Genomic DNA, 15,772 nt, shown 5'->3' with positions numbered 1-15,772 from the left:
TCTGACAACTCTATAGAGCTTGCAGTTTCTGTTATGCTGTTGCCAAAAACAGACCCATATTCGTTCTTGCTTAACACTTCTCTTACTCTTTCTTTCTCAAGATGGTTATTATATTCCTCATGAACGGTCTTTAGACGGTCACTTATGAGGTTACATACCTCCTTTGTTAGCGTAACACAGGCGTCCATTTTGTTGACAATGTCAGGTGTGGTGTTACTGTTACGCAGGATAGGTTCATACTGTGAACTTACAGCGTCGTGCTTTGCTTCAATGTCTTGCTGCAGTTTATTCAGGTCTTCTGCTGAGCAGAGGAATTTTAGTTTTGTTCTAGTTTCCCTTGCTACGAGCTTCCAAGAGTCATAAGTCTTGTTGAATGATTTTTCACGCTTTCTGATATCGTGCTTTTGCATCTCTAGGCCTTTCTCTGTTAATTTTCTCTCACGTGAGCTAGATTTGCATGGTGCGTTCATAGGGTTGCCTGTTTCTTCTTCTGATGAGCTGGATTCGCATGGTGCGCTTGTGGGGTTGTCTGTTTGCTCTTCTGGTAGTGACATTTTGTTTCCGTAGCTGCCTTAAGTTGATTGTAGCTTTGATTGCCTTACTGCCTGACTATACTTTAAAGCTGTAGTTAATCTTTACCACAGAGTAACGCTGTGTCAAACATTTACTGATTATGGACATTCAAAGGTATGTTTAGCGTAAGACAGCAACAACAAATGTTCATAAATTAGCTAATGAGCTTCACCTTTTAAACCTTTTCATAAACAGACATCCTGTGAATTATTATTCCACAAAAAACACATTTCGCTCACCAAGAAACATTAACCAGATTCAGGAATATTATGTGTTGGCAGTCCATGAATTAATTTGGCCTCGTAACATTATTTAAAGAGTTTCTAGTTATGCATTAAGCTTGTGCATGTGTGTAAGCAGTCCCGTGTTTCTTCTTGGTAGTCAATGTCTCTTTTAGTATCTGGAGTCTTGAGCTTTAGTATGCTGTTCTTTCTAACCTTGCGAGTGGAATCAGCTGGCTGGTAACAGGTTGGTAGCTGGATCTCTGATGAAATGGTGTCAGGATCTCTGCAGGGATGGCAGGTCTCTTGCAGTCAAGGAGTTTTCACTGTAGCTGCCCACTTGGAATTACCACTCGTGACGCAGAGAGCTTCGACTGATGCAACTTTATTCTCTCCTCTTTAAACCACCGACAATATGGCACCGTGAAAACTATAAAGATGCACAAACAAATACCATTAAACATTCAAGTAGAAAGTGCAGAAATGTTCGCATTTTACTATAGAAAATTATTTTGATTAACCCAAATAGTGATATTGACATAAATCAATAGTTTTTAAACTATTTATGTTACAGCATTTAATAAAATGAATTAACAACAACCTTTCTGTGTCTTAAATACATAAACAATCGTTTGCAATCATTAACCAACCTCTTTATGCTTCCAAGGGTGCTAATCATGCTGAATCAGCTAGCCAACCTCCTCCATGCGCATCTCTTAGCCAGTCTTTCCACACCACAAACAAATGACATGCATACACAATAAAAAACGAATTCAACCACATTGAGTAAACTTTCAAAGTTATAGCATGTGACAGATAAATAAAACACATAGTTTTGCATGAGTACCCTCAAAAACAAACGCTTTTACTCACTCTGAAGCAACATGTTTGCGTCGCCTCACCGAGAACAGAACAGGAAGTCTGACACAATAAAAGAGGAAGTGCTAAGGTACTCTTCAAAATAAAAGTGCAAAGTAAAGTGGCTTTGCCGGCATTTACAGGGTGGGGTGGGCTGCTTTTAACCATGTAAAGCACTTTGTGCTACATTTTTTTTGTATGAAAAGTGCTTTATAAATAAAGATTGATTGATTGATTGATTGATTGATTGCTGTATATTGTGACCAAATTATGTGATGCATTTGAATCCAGTGTTTTTTAAAAATGTTAATCCTGAACTAGAAAATCATTTCCCCTCATTAAAAAAATAAGAAAACTTTAGGAAATAATAGCCGGCATTCACAAACCACAGGAATGGCAACGGTACACAAAATGCTCTGATTCTCAGCCCTGTCGCTTTTGAATTTCCTGATTTGATAGCTGCACTGTGGCTTATTTCTAAATTACTGCCACAATGTTAGCATTCATTTCCTCCGTGGGAACCCAATCCACTGGTGCATGAAGTCAACAGGCACTGATTGGACTGAACAAAGTGCAAAGCAGAAGACAGAGCGTGAGTGCGGCAGCGGCCCAGCCGCCAAGGAGTTCAGCAGGTTCTGAAAAAAGCAAATTGCCTGAATCAGACCATGACCACGCTGTGTGGATAATTCACTTAGTGTGAACCAGGAATGCAGATCATTACAAAAATATATAATTAGATTCAATACAGCATATAATTGTAAACTTTTCAATTAAATAATAATAAAAATGTTTGGGGCAGGCTGGGCTTTTAATAACACGTTACGAACTTTTTGCCAGTGCAGGTGCAGCACGTCCACACGAGTCACACGTTCAGTTTAGCTTTAACATTTCAAGTATCCAGCTGAATGTGGATATAGCTGTATATTAAAGTGAATGCATCACATTATTATTATTTTAAAATTAAACAGTTTCCTTTGTTTGATGGTCTCAGGTATAAGAAAATTCTTTCACCTTCACAGTTCTTCAAATAGAGTATTGTCAGTGACATTTTCTACTTTCCTCCCGCAGGAACTGGATTGATTGAAGTGCTGGACTGCCCAGGACATATTCACAGCCAGCGCCTCCTCAGGCTCCAGCTACCATCATTTATTTAATGTGTCAATACACGGTCAGCGAATGATCACACAGTGCTGGCAATAACCTACTTTACTGTATGTTTCTGCTGTCTGAGGACTGCACGTACATTTAGTCAGGCACATACGTTTTAAACAGTTGCACCTTTTCTTTGACTTTAGATCTTGTGATGATGCTGCAGAGGCAGAATTACAAACAATCGAGATGAATTATTTCATGACACAATAAGTTCTAAAATACTTTGGACCAACTTCAAATACTATGGCAACTACATTATTTCACTTTTCATTAAACAATGTAATTGATGTCACCATGAAAGTGCTTTTCAGAGAATTGCCTTTGAAACTGAGGCCTGTTGTATCAAAACGTTCTAAACAGTTGATGCAATATTACTGTCAAACCCCTTGAATTAAAGCTGAAAGTCTGCACTTCACTCACATATTGATCGTATGATTTGAAATCCACAGAGCTGGTCCACAGAAGCAAAATTACAAAAAATGTGTCACTGTGCAAAAACTCACAGATCTGTGAAACTGATATGATTTTGATAAGCAGTGAAGAAACCGAGGCAGGAACTGCAGCCTGGGCTGCTGGATATTACACACAGGGTACGCTGACATAAGCTAACAATGATCAACCTTGAGCAATTGTAGCTGTCTACACTCAGTGTAATTTAACGTAACCAGCTAAACACAGTGGAAATGTTTTGGTGATGTCTCGTTGTTTGGAATGATCATAAATGTGTGACCATCGTCAGAGTTGTTGTCCCAGCATCATGATCGACTTCATTCCTGAAACCTTCGTTTTCTTCTGTCTCTAATCTCAGCACACTGCTTTCCTTCTACACTCCTCCCCTTCATCCCCCCGCTGACCATGACCACCACCGTCATTCATTCTCAACATTCACGTATGCTCACACTGGTTACTGGTAGGTTACTGGTTCAGGTACCAGCTTCAGGACACTGATGTAGTATAGCCTCTGTTATAGTGCGTACACTGGTCACTATTATAGTCAGCTCAGAGCGCTACGCTTCCACTACTGTACACTCAAAAAAATAATTCATTGGATGAACTTAATTTCATCTTGCCACCTATATTCCATCTAAACAAATCATGTTATATCAATCCATCTTGATTGTGTTGTTTCAACACTAAATATGTTTGTAAGTGTAACATAATTTAAACATTAACATTCAGTTAATTTGATTTTTATTCAGTTAACATGTTTGTACCAAGTTAGTCTAATTAATTTAAATTCATGTTATATTGTTTAAACACCTTGGCACATCAAAAGTCAGTCTTGTTACATGAACTAGTAAAATATTTGTTTGTTACACCAATGTTAATCTTGTTGAATGAACAAATGTAATTTATGTCTGTAGTACTTACACCAATCATGTTTCAGTTAGTGTTTGTATTGCTTATGTAAACATTACTTTTAATTAAATTAATGAAACATACATAAATGATAACTTGCAAAACCATCTCTTTTATTTTGCTTGAACATTCTTAAAACAGTTGGCAGGATCCCAGTTCAGCCTAGCTTTCTCCCCTTTAACCATCTCATACTAAGACCACAGAACTTCCAGATCAAGACATGCTGACTGAAAGAAAAAATACAATAAAATAACCCTAACCCTAATAATAAAAATGAAATAAGTCTGTTGAATAGTTTGCAGACAAAAAATATTATCCCCAAAGCAACTTTCGTAAAATGTAGTAAAATATGCATTGCAAACAACAATATGAATTTTAACACAATTTAAAGCTCAGACATAACATTCAACATTACTATAATATTACAACATTACTATGTTGCTTGCATACATTAGTCCTCCATTTAATCAGGCTGTATCCATTAATAGTGACTTTATGCTATTTAACGTGTGGAGAAAACATTCAATTTTGAGTATAACTGCTCCACTCAAACAATTTGTGAAAACCAGTGTGCATTTGCCTTTGTAACAATTGCCATCTGGCAAAAATCAGTGTTTACACTTAAACTGTATAAGACTTTAAGTTATGAACAAACAATCTTTGTATAATAGCCGCAGAGCAAACCACATAGTTTATATGAACATTTTATAACTTACAATTTTAAACTTTAAAACAGTAAACGCATATTTGCATTGCAAAAACCTTGAAAAAAAAATATCTGGCTTGCCTGAGTCTGTTTCAAGCTCATTCACCCCATTAGCTTGTTTTTTAGAAACTGTGCCTTGGATGACAACCTCTGTCCATCCAGCTTCATGATAATCTTTTGCAAGACTTCAAAAGTGCATTTGAGCTCCGGTGGGTAGCTTAGGTTCAGACAGTATATCAGTCCAAATAACAGAGCACAAGCAATTGCAATGCTCCTCAAACCAGTGAGAACCTCCACGCCTTCAATCAGGACACCGATGTTCTCTGGGTCATCTCCAGGCTCCGCACCCTCCTGATGTATGACATACACTCCCCATCACAGTTTGTTCCATGGCTTCAGTGTTGGCCTCAGTGTTCTGTGACGTAAAATATAATAATACATTTGTTTGAGTCTAGATATGAAAAAAATAAAGGAATTCAGCAATCAGCATGAATATACTGATATATTTACTAAATTCTATGTCTCTGGTTTCACACCTCAGAAATTTGACATGAAACAAAACAAGGACCAATTGCAATATCTTTTATTCACACGTGGTGTCACATTTTACCATTTCATATATTGAAATTACCCATAACTCCTGGAGCAAATTACATAACACAGAACAACTTGTGAATGTAACTGACCGTATATTCCTTCACAAGTTTCTCATGGTCTTCATTCAGGTAGACACACAAGGACTTCAGGATGCATGCTCGTCTTGCATGTATTGTGTCATCCTAAGAAAAAAGGGAATCCATAATGACAATATTTAGCTTTTAGGCAGCAGTTTGAAAAAGGAATACTTAGTTTGGAAGAGTCCAAAAGGCCACATGGTAAATAGACTGGTTCTTATATAGCGTTTGTACTGAAATGACTTCCTTTGGTCTATCGATAAAAAATACTCAACAGGCTCTACAACCCTAAAATTTTGTATGTAGTATAGTTTTCTTTTATAAGGAGTGGCAAGAGGGCCACACTTTCCCAATATTTTAGCCACAGGGTTAGAAACACATACAGAATTTGCAAGCTCTTCAATAACAGCCTGACTAATATGGAGGTTAAGGCTCTTAAAAATTTCTCTAATTGTACGCTTTGTCAGAGGTACACTAGCTGAACATGAAATATGTGTTCCAATTTCAACAATATTACTGCTAATTTCCGTTCAATTAGTTCGGGCTGATTTTCAACAGCACTATTATCACATTCTGTCACTGACTCACTTTCAAATTCACCATAGGATACATCTTCAGAACAGCTAGCCCTTACATTATCAGAGGACTCTATCACTTGAACTGGGTCCACACGTGTAACTACCCTGTCTTTAAAATCTTTAAGTGTGTGTGGATGATGCTTCCTCTTGTGTGTATAAAATGTATTGTAAATATTTGTCTTGAAAGGGCAACCAAGAAACACACAACTAACTGTCTCGTTACTTCGCAGATGTGTTCCAATATGGACAAAAAAATCTCTCTCAGAGAAGACGTCACTGCAGTCACATAACTCACATTTAAAAGATACTGAACTTGAAGCTGTCTGTGTAAACTGAGATGAATGAGCTTTATAGACATGAGTGTTCAGTCCACTCCAAGTCTTAAATGTGCACGGACAATTAACATATATGCACATGTAACATATGTGTTAAACACTTGTGAATTTCACCCAAAATACTTTCTTTTTTTGGAATAAATATGTCATTTTTTTGCATCTCACTCTCCTATCTGTGTGTTCGGTCTGTGTGCGTTCATGTGCGTGTGTGCGCTGCGTGGTGACGTAGGCGCGTGCATGTGTGCCCCGGTCACAGCTCTTTTCAGCATGGCCGGAGGTAAGTCACTGCCACGTTGCTCTCTGTTAATCAAAGTTTGTTCGGATCCCAAGCTTCAGTGTGAATACGACCGTACCGCCGCGTTTTTGTTTATCGTTAAGAGACTCATTTGGGATAAGTTTTGTGGAGGACGAGTTCATTAATACACAATTATAATGAGTTATAGCCGAGAACTCGGCTAATATGCTAGCATGCTAAGCTAGTCCGTATCGCTAGCGGCTTGAGAGTTTACTCGCGTCAGTCTCTCCTTTTGTGTAACAGCATGCACCTTTTCTTTCTTCGTCAGGAGAGGGTTACGAGCAGTCGCGTGACACGCACGGATCGAACATGTGTCTCTGTGTTGCAGGTATGGAGATGTTTTTATGTTTTGGAGATGCAGTCTTTCATTTATTGTTCTTATAAGTTGTTTTGATGTTTTTTAGTGACACATTGTTTATTTTGTGCTTTTTGTTTTTTGAGAGTTTAAGTCAATGGTTTGAAATAATTTGTTGTATTTGGTTCGTTACATTAATGTACATTAAGGAGACAGCTCTTTTCAGCATGGCCGGAGGAGAGGGTTACGAGCAGTCGCGTGACACGCACGGATCGAACATGTGTCTCTGTGTTGCAGATGTGCAGTAAAGAGCCAAAGATTCGACACTGTCTCCTGCCTCTTGCTTCAACACCAAAACACAACGCAGAACAGCAGGCGTAACAATTACACGGGTTACATTGGTGCCGTGACCCTTTGGATTCATCAAGCATCGACGTCATCTCGATCACCGTGGGGAGCTCTTCACAATTGCCCTCGTTCCAAGTTGGTTGCTTTTCCTAACTTGTGTGGGACTTTTTGAATGAGCTTGGACATTTAATCTGCTCAATTCTCATCCTGAATAACATTAAGTGTTAGTTAAGAATACTGTGTTTGCTTTTGTTCAGTTGCACTATTTGGAATTTTGTTTCTTGTGATTGTGCTTTATTCATCATTATGGAGCCAGCATCTGGTTCGGAGGCAACTGGTGTTCCTGATGAGGAGGTTTCCTCTAATGTTGGTTTGGGGCGAGGGTGGTTTCTTGGGGATGGGGCTCAGACACCTAAAGTTGGTGTGTCATTTGCTCCCAAGTTTTGTTCCACTCGTCTCCAGGTTCCCCCCTGTGACATTCAGACCCCGCAGACAGCTGGCAGCGCTGAGTTGAGTACACTCATCTCAGACTTGGCCAATCAGATTGGTCAGTCCATCGTAGCCCAGCTGCAAGGTGATAAGGGGAGCAGTATGCCTATTGAAAGCTCTAAGGCTGAGCAGGGACCCCCTGAGCTAAATTTGTCTGGGGTGAAACTGGTCTTGCAATCAGACGTCAAGGAGCCACCAGTTTTCAGGGGTGATGGCAGTGATAAATTTTCCATTCATGAATGGGTCGAGATGATGGAAATGTACTTTGTAAAACGCAACACACCAACAGACCAGCGATCACGTGACATATTGGCTAGGTTGATGGGGAAGGCTAAGGATGTAGTGAGGGTCACCCTACGTCACAACCCCTCACTTGACCATGTCCAGGTTCCTGAATTGATATTTGACATTCTGAAACAGCACTTTAGCGTATTGACTTACTCCTCTATGCCTATGGCTGACTTCTATAACACCAAACCATTACAACATGAGGGAGTGATGGAATATTGGATAAGGCTAAACAATGCTATTGACGCTGCTGACGAGTGCTTGCGTAGGCAGGGGCGTAATGTTGAGGACCCAGGGCGTGAGGTCTCGATGATGTTCATCAAGTATTGCCCCGACCCCATCCTCTCGAACAGGCTCAGCATCAAAGCAGCTGAGGAGTGGACAACCACCGAGGTTCAAGAACGCATTGATAGCTTCCAGCGTGAACTCAGGGCACGCAGTCAGGGCAGTTCCCACACCTCACAGAGGAGAGAGGTTAGCCACAACTGCTCTGTTGTGCCTCAAGAAGCGATGGCGCCACAGCCTGGTCAGGCCAGTGTCGCCTTGCAGTCTCAGCCTACAGCAGCAGCCTCAAACCTCGCTTGTCAGCTTTCGCCCACAGCAACTTGCTTCACTCCTGTTCTAGCTGATGTTTCGACGACCTATCCTTCTGGGACATCAGTGTCTTCTTGTCCGGTGCCTACGCCTACTCCTCAGTTCCAACAGTCACCAACATACACTGTGACCACTCAACCTAGTCAGCAGTCAGTTGGTTGCGAGCTTGGTTCGACTGACACCCAAGCTTTTGATGTGACTGGCATGCGCGCTCTGATCAGCCTCTTGGATCGCGTGATTGCATGTCAGAATGTGCAGACTGCAGCCCCTGCATCTACACCTTCGCAGCGTCTTACCCGCGGGCCCTTTCTTAAGAAGAATTGTCAGGTCTGTGGCAACACTGGTCATTCCACTCACATGCACTGCAGGAGAGAGAATCTCTGTCTTGCATGTTTTGCTCCTGGTCATTGGAAAAAGGACTGTCACAGTCGTCGTGAGGGACGGGAGGCCGGGGCTGTCGCGAGGCAGGGTTGGCCTTCGGAAAACTGAATCACCCACATTTGGAGAGGGGCAGTGTGGGGGAAGAACCTAATACCCTCAATCATGATGAATCGGATCTCGAAATTCTTTATGTCAACACCTGTTCAACAATGCCAGAGGGGTACCGTGTCGTGGTTCAGGGACCAGCAGTAGTGCCCACATTTAGTGAATTGTTCTACACCCAAGTTGCAGTGAATGACAAGGTTAACTTGAGGGGCATGATGGATTCCGGGTCTATGGCTTGCACTATGAGTGAAGAGGCCGAGAAGTCACTTAGAGAGGCTGGGGCTCTTGTGAGTGGACCGCAGTCGGCCGAACGGATTGTGCTGGTTGGCTGTGGTGGGAAGCAGACCCACCCAAAGTGCGTTTATGACTTGACACTTACCGTCCACGGTGTGAAATGCATTGTACCAGTTTTGGTAGTGTCGGGCCAGCGTGATGAGCTCATCATTGGCTCCAACGTTCTCAAGTACCTGATGCGAGTTATGAAACATTCTGATGACTATTGGAAGCTTGTGTCTGTGGGAAGCAAGCACTCGCTTCTTGACTATGAGCACTTCTTGGACATGATGTCGTGCACCACCAGATGGAGGGGTGAGGAGGTTCCCGACAAAATTGGCACTGTGAAACTGCCTCGTGCTGTGACACTACTCCCACGGTGTGAACATCTGGTATGGGGCAGGCTACCCAGCAATGTGCCAGTCTCTCCAGGCAGCACGATCATCGTGGAACCGTGCACCTCTGGGTCTGGGCCGAGAGACGTTCTTGTTGGCCGGGTGATCACGTCCATGTGGGGTGATCGGTGGGTGCCATTGAAGATGACCAATCTCTCCTCAAAACCACTGACCTTGAAACGCAACTCGAGGGTTGCTGTTGTTTCATCTTGCCTTGCGGTGGAGGACCTTGATTTCCAGCAGGACTCCTGCAAGATGGCGAGTATGGCCCAGGTACCAGCCAGTGGGCCAGCTACTACTGAGGCCGACTTGAATGACAGGTTGTGCTCCCTAGGTTTGGGTGATCTTGACATTGACTCATGCCATGCCAGCTTACAATCAAAGAGAGAGCTCGTTGAGCTAATTGAGCAGTATGAGGACATCTTCTCTAGACACCCGCTTGACTGTGGCGAAGCTAGACGCTTTGTACATCGGATCCACCTGACTGATGAACGCCCATTCCGTATGCCTTACAGAAGAGTACCCCCTGCTCATTACCAACAACTAAGGCAGGTACTCACTGACATGGAGGAGAAAGGGATTATTCGCAAATCCATCAGCGAGTATGCATCCCCCCTCGTCATGGTCTGGAAAAAGGATGGCGGATTGCGGATTTGTACGGACTTCAGGTGGTTGAATGCGCGGACTCTTAAGGATGCGCATCCACTCCCTCACCAAGCGGATTGCCTTGCCGCGCTTGGGGGCAATGCCTTCTTCAGCACGATGGACTTAACCTCTGGGTTTTACAACATCCCAATGTGTGAGGAGGATAAGAAGTACACCGCTTTCACGACGCCTGTTGGCCTCTACGAATACAACCGGATGCCACAAGGGCTTTGCAATAGCCCAGCTTCATTCATGCGCATGATGCTGAACATCTTTGGTGACCTCAACTTCACCAGTCTGCTCTGCTACTTGGATGACCTCCTGGTCTTTGCTCCCACTGAAGAGGAAGCCCTGTGCCGGCTCCGAGCTGTTTTTCAAAGGTTGAGAGACAACAATCTCAAGTTGGGTCCAAAGAAGTGTCATCTGCTGCGGAAGTCAGTCAGGTTTCTGGGCCATGTCATCGACCAGACCGGAGTGGCTGTGGACCCAGCTAAGGTGGAAGTGGTTTCCAAGATGCCAAGGGAGGCTCTAATGGAGAAGGATGGTTGCACTCCTTCTGTGAAGAGGATTAAGTCCTTTCTGGGAATGGTCTTTTTCTATCAGTGCTTCATCCCTGGTTGCTCAGCCATTGCCAAGCCTCTGTTTGCTCTGACGGCTGGTCAGAAGAGGAAGGGACGGACTAGTCACGCTGGGAGGGGTGCTGGCATGTTCAGAAAGTTGACTGCTGCAGATTGGAGCCCTGCATGTGACAAGGCCTTTCATAAACTGAAGGACGACCTCCTTAACTGTGCCGTGTTGGCTCATCCTGACTTTTCACGACCGTTCATTTTGTCTGTGGATGCTTCTCTGGATGGACTGGGAGCGGTTCTGTCACAATTGCCTATCGACGGGGATAAGGCACGCCCTATTGCTTTCGCGAGCAAGGCGCTAAGCAGGTCACAGCAGAGATACCCAGCCCATCGCCTTGAGTTCATGGCCCTAAAGTGGAGCATCTCTGAAAAGTTCAGCCACTGGTTGATGGGGCACAAGTTCACAGTGTGGACTGACAACAACCCGCTCGTTCATGTATTGACCAAACCCAAGCTGGACGCTTATGAACAAAGGTGGGTGGCCAAGCTGTCATCCTACAACTTTGATTTGAGGTACATCCCAGGTCGAAAGAATGTTGTAGCAGATGCACTTAGTCGTGACCCCTTCACCTATCAACCTATCGGTGGGCGCTTGCTTCAAGAGCCCTACGAGCACTTGGTGCGGAATGCAGAAGGTGCGGCGGCTCATGAGGTGCAGGACGCTTTCAGGTTTGGTGTCCAAAATATTCGGGTTGTCCAACAACCTGTTCCAGCTCTGGCCTCAGAGGATTTCTACAGTTCGTCGGAAGTCACGGCTACCTTGGCTCACCATGATTACTGGGAAACCGCTGCGGAGAATAGAGCTGCCTCCATTCTCCACCTTGTTCAGCAGTTGCAGCCAGTTGGCAATGATGTACTGCCATCACTTACCTTATATGAGCTGGAGGACCACCAACTTCAGGATCCCATCATCTCCGCTGTCCTGCCGCTTGTAGCCCGCAGGAGGCGCCCTTCCAGGCGTGAGAGACATGATATGGATTCCAGGGCACTGGCCCTATTGAAGCACTGGGAGAGGCTCAAGGTTCGAGATGGCATTCTCTACAGGGAGACGAGAGACCCTGTGAGCAAAACAAAGAGACTCCAGTTGGTGTTGCCAGTGAATTTACGGGTGCAGGCCTTGAAAGGTGTCCATGATTTGGCAGGGCACCAGGGTCAAGTTCGCACCCTCCACCTAGCAAGGCAACGTTTTTTCTGGCCCAATATGGAGAGGGATGTGAAGGAGCATGTTCGGTGCTGTGGAAGGTGCATACTTGCCAAGACTCCAGAGCCTGCAGCACGAGCCCCATTAGAGAGCATTAAGACCTCTGTTCCCATGGAGCTCATCTGCATTGACTTTTGGTCAGCAGAGGACAAAAAGAAGCGCTCTGTTGATGTGCTTGTGGCAACTGACCACTTCACGAAAATGGCCTTTGCTTTCCCGTGCAGGAATCAGACTGCCAAGCAGGTTGCCAGAAAGTTGTGGGACTGTGTTTTTTGTGTATATGGTTTCCCTGAGCGTATTCACTCAGACCAAGGTCCCAGCTTTGAGAGTGAACTATTTTCTGAGCTTCTGCAGATTTCGGGCGTTGCCAAGTCTCACACTACAGCTTATCACCCTATGGGGAATGGGGGCACGGAGCGGTTCAACCGCACACTTGGCAACATGCTGCGAGCTCTCCCTCTCAGAGCCAAACAGGAATGGCCGCAGCAGATTCAGACATTGACCTTTGCTTATAATGCAACTGTTCACGAGACTACTGGATATGCCCCATTCTATTTGATGTTCGGCCGTGTCCCACGACTACCGGTCGACGTTATGTTCAAGTCTGTTTTGCATGATCCCATTGTGGTGGACTTTAACGGCTACTCCAAGCTTCTTCTGTCGTACTTGTCTGAGGCTGCCAGGATCGCCCAGGAGCACACCAGCAATGAGCAGGAGCACCAGGCTCGTCAATACAACAAGAAAATCAAAGGTGTGTCTCTGAACGTTGGGGATCGCGTCCTGCTTGCCAATAAAGGCGAGCGGGGCAGGAAGAAACTTGCAGACAAGTGGGAGCCTCAGGTTTACACTGTTGTGGAGAGGCACCCCAGGACCCACATTTACAGGATCAGTGACTCTTCAGGCCAGAGTAAGGTTGTACACAGAAACCTTCTGTTGGACGTGAGTTTCCTTCCTGTCCAGGATTCGTTGGGAAGTCAGTCCTTAGACGTTTTCTCCAGTGAGGGGGATCTCAGTGCTGATGGGGATCTGGAGGACCCTGGCAGTCTAGGGACAGAGTCTACCGCAGCAAGGACTTCTTTGTGGGTCCTTTCGGATTTGAGCCATGGAGTGGATGTGGATTCCGCGGCAGGAGAGCATGCCTCACAGTCCACGGATCGTCAGCATGGTTCATGTGATGGTGCGGATGTGGACAATGCCCCACCTGATTCTCAGACTTGCACAACGGACATTCCAGCAAGTCCTGCTGGTCAGGCCCAGCACTTTGCTCTTCCTACTCCGGTTGACTGTTCCGCTACCTCTGATTCGACACAGTCTGGCACAGATTCTGTTCCAGGTGCCTGTCATGGGGACGCTGTTGTTCCGCAGACTGTTCCTGTTTCTGGTTCAGACATCAATCAGACCTCTGGTCAGCCGTATACTGAGCAGCCATCCAACTTGCCAAGACATGACTCTGACCATGCCAATGTTCGAAGCAGAGTGGTTACCAGAGCAGGTCGGGTGGTAAAGTCAGTCAACAGGCTGATAGAAAACATGGTCCAGAAGCCTATTACATGGGGCTTGTTACCGCCACGGGAGGCTCGGCCTCTGACATAGACTGTTTTTTTTGGGTCATCCCATTGCGTATTATGAATGTGTTGTACTTGCTTGAGGCATCATGACACCCACCCTGGGCGTTTTTATGGGACCACGTTTGATGAGGTGTAGGCTGCACCTTTGTGTTCTGAAAGGGTTGGAGGCCTGATCAACCTATCCAACTTCTTTTAATCCATTTATGGATAGTTTTTAACTGAACTATGGGATAAGATCCTTGGGTTACCTGTTCCGGAGGTGATGGTAGTTCAGCGTCGTTGTGCCTCTTGGTACTGCAGTACCATTCAGATGTGTAGTGATTTTGGTGAAATTCAGGGGGGGTGAATGTAACATATGTGTTAAACACTTGTGAATTTCACCCAAAATACTTTCTTTTTTTGGAATAAATATGTCATTTTTTTGCATCTCACTCTCCTATCTGTGTGTTCGGTCTGTGTGCGTTCATGTGCGTGTGTGCGCTGCGTGGTGACGTAGGCGCGTGCATGTGTGCCCCGGTCACAGCTCTTTTCAGCATGGCCGGAGGTAAGTCACTGCCACGTTGCTCTCTGTTAATCAAAGTTTGTTCGGATCCCAAGCTTCAGTGTGAATACGACCGTACCGCCGCGTTTTTGTTTATCGTTAAGAGACTCATTTGGGATAAGTTTTGTGGAGGACGAGTTCATTAATACACAATTATAATGAGTTATAGCCGAGAACTCGGCTAATATGCTAGCATGCTAAGCTAGTCCGTATCGCTAGCGGCTTGAGAGTTTACTCGCGTCAGTCTCTCCTTTTGTGTAACAGCATGCACCTTTTCTTTCTTCGTCAGGAGAGGGTTACGAGCAGTCGCGTGACACGCACGGATCGAACATGTGTCTCTGTGTTGCAGGTATGGAGATGTTTTTATGTTTTGGAGATGCAGTCTTTCATTTATTGTTCTTATAAGTTGTTTTGATGTTTTTTAGTGACACATTGTTTATTTTGTGCTTTTTGTTTTTTGAGAGTTTAAGTCAATGGTTTGAAATAATTTGTTGTATTTGGTTCGTTACATTAATGTACATTAAGGAGACAGCTCTTTTCAGCATGGCCGGAGGAGAGGGTTACGAGCAGTCGCGTGACACGCACGGATCGAACATGTGTCTCTGTGTTGCAGATGTGCAGTAAAGAGCCAAAGATTCGACACTGTCTCCTGCCTCTTGCTTCAACACCAAAACACAACGCAGAACAGCAGGCGTAACAATTACACGGGTTACACACAGATAATGTTGACCTATTCCGTAATGATGATGTAGTTTATAATGTTGAAGTAATTTGTACCTGCTGCTCTCTCTGGTAACACAATGCTTGCACTGCCACATACACGTCACTGATAAAAAATGAAATATGCATTAGAAAACGTCAAGGAGATTAAACTTCTGCATCATCCAAAAAAAATAAATAACATAATAATAATAATAATAAGGCAAACATGAACTTACCATGTATTGTTGAGGAGGTGCATAAGAATCTCAGAGCATGGGAATGTGGCTTTATTTTGTGATGTATTTCTGGGGAGAGAAATTAATTAAAACAAAGTTATTACTCTGACAAATTTGTGTTAATATCTACATACTGTGAAATGTGAAGACTGTTACGGTGCGTACACACCGAACGCGATAGACGCGACCAGAGCTTCAGGTTTACATGTAAAGTCAATGGAGGAGCACGATGAAGCGTGACTGGAGGTCCAGCTAAACTTCGGAAGCAGATTTGCATTGAGAAAACGCTTTTCTGCCTACTTCACACGACTGACGCCTTTGAAGCGCAAAG

General features: G+C 44.2%; 1 long non-coding RNA gene across 1 annotated transcript; it reads left to right on the top strand.

Moving 5' to 3' along the window:
- The first annotated feature begins 6,543 nt into the window (after nucleotides 1–6,543).
- Nucleotides 6,544–15,143, top strand: LOC146704186 (uncharacterized). Its single transcript, XR_014921142.1, has 2 exons — nucleotides 6,544–7,529; nucleotides 15,057–15,143. It is a non-coding gene; the product is annotated as an uncharacterized LOC146704186 (long non-coding RNA).
- Nucleotides 15,144–15,772: the final 629 nt, after the last annotated feature.

Source organism: Copadichromis virginalis, linkage group LG7 (genome assembly GCF_057382275.1).
Source record: "Copadichromis virginalis isolate Kocher_CV1m ecotype Utaka linkage group LG7, C_Virginalis_male_GT1.1, whole genome shotgun sequence".
In the NCBI taxonomy this organism is placed as follows: Eukaryota; Metazoa; Chordata; class Actinopteri; order Cichliformes; family Cichlidae; genus Copadichromis; species Copadichromis virginalis.
Note: the sequence above shows the minus strand (reverse complement) of the source record. Positions and strands in the feature narration are given on the sequence as shown.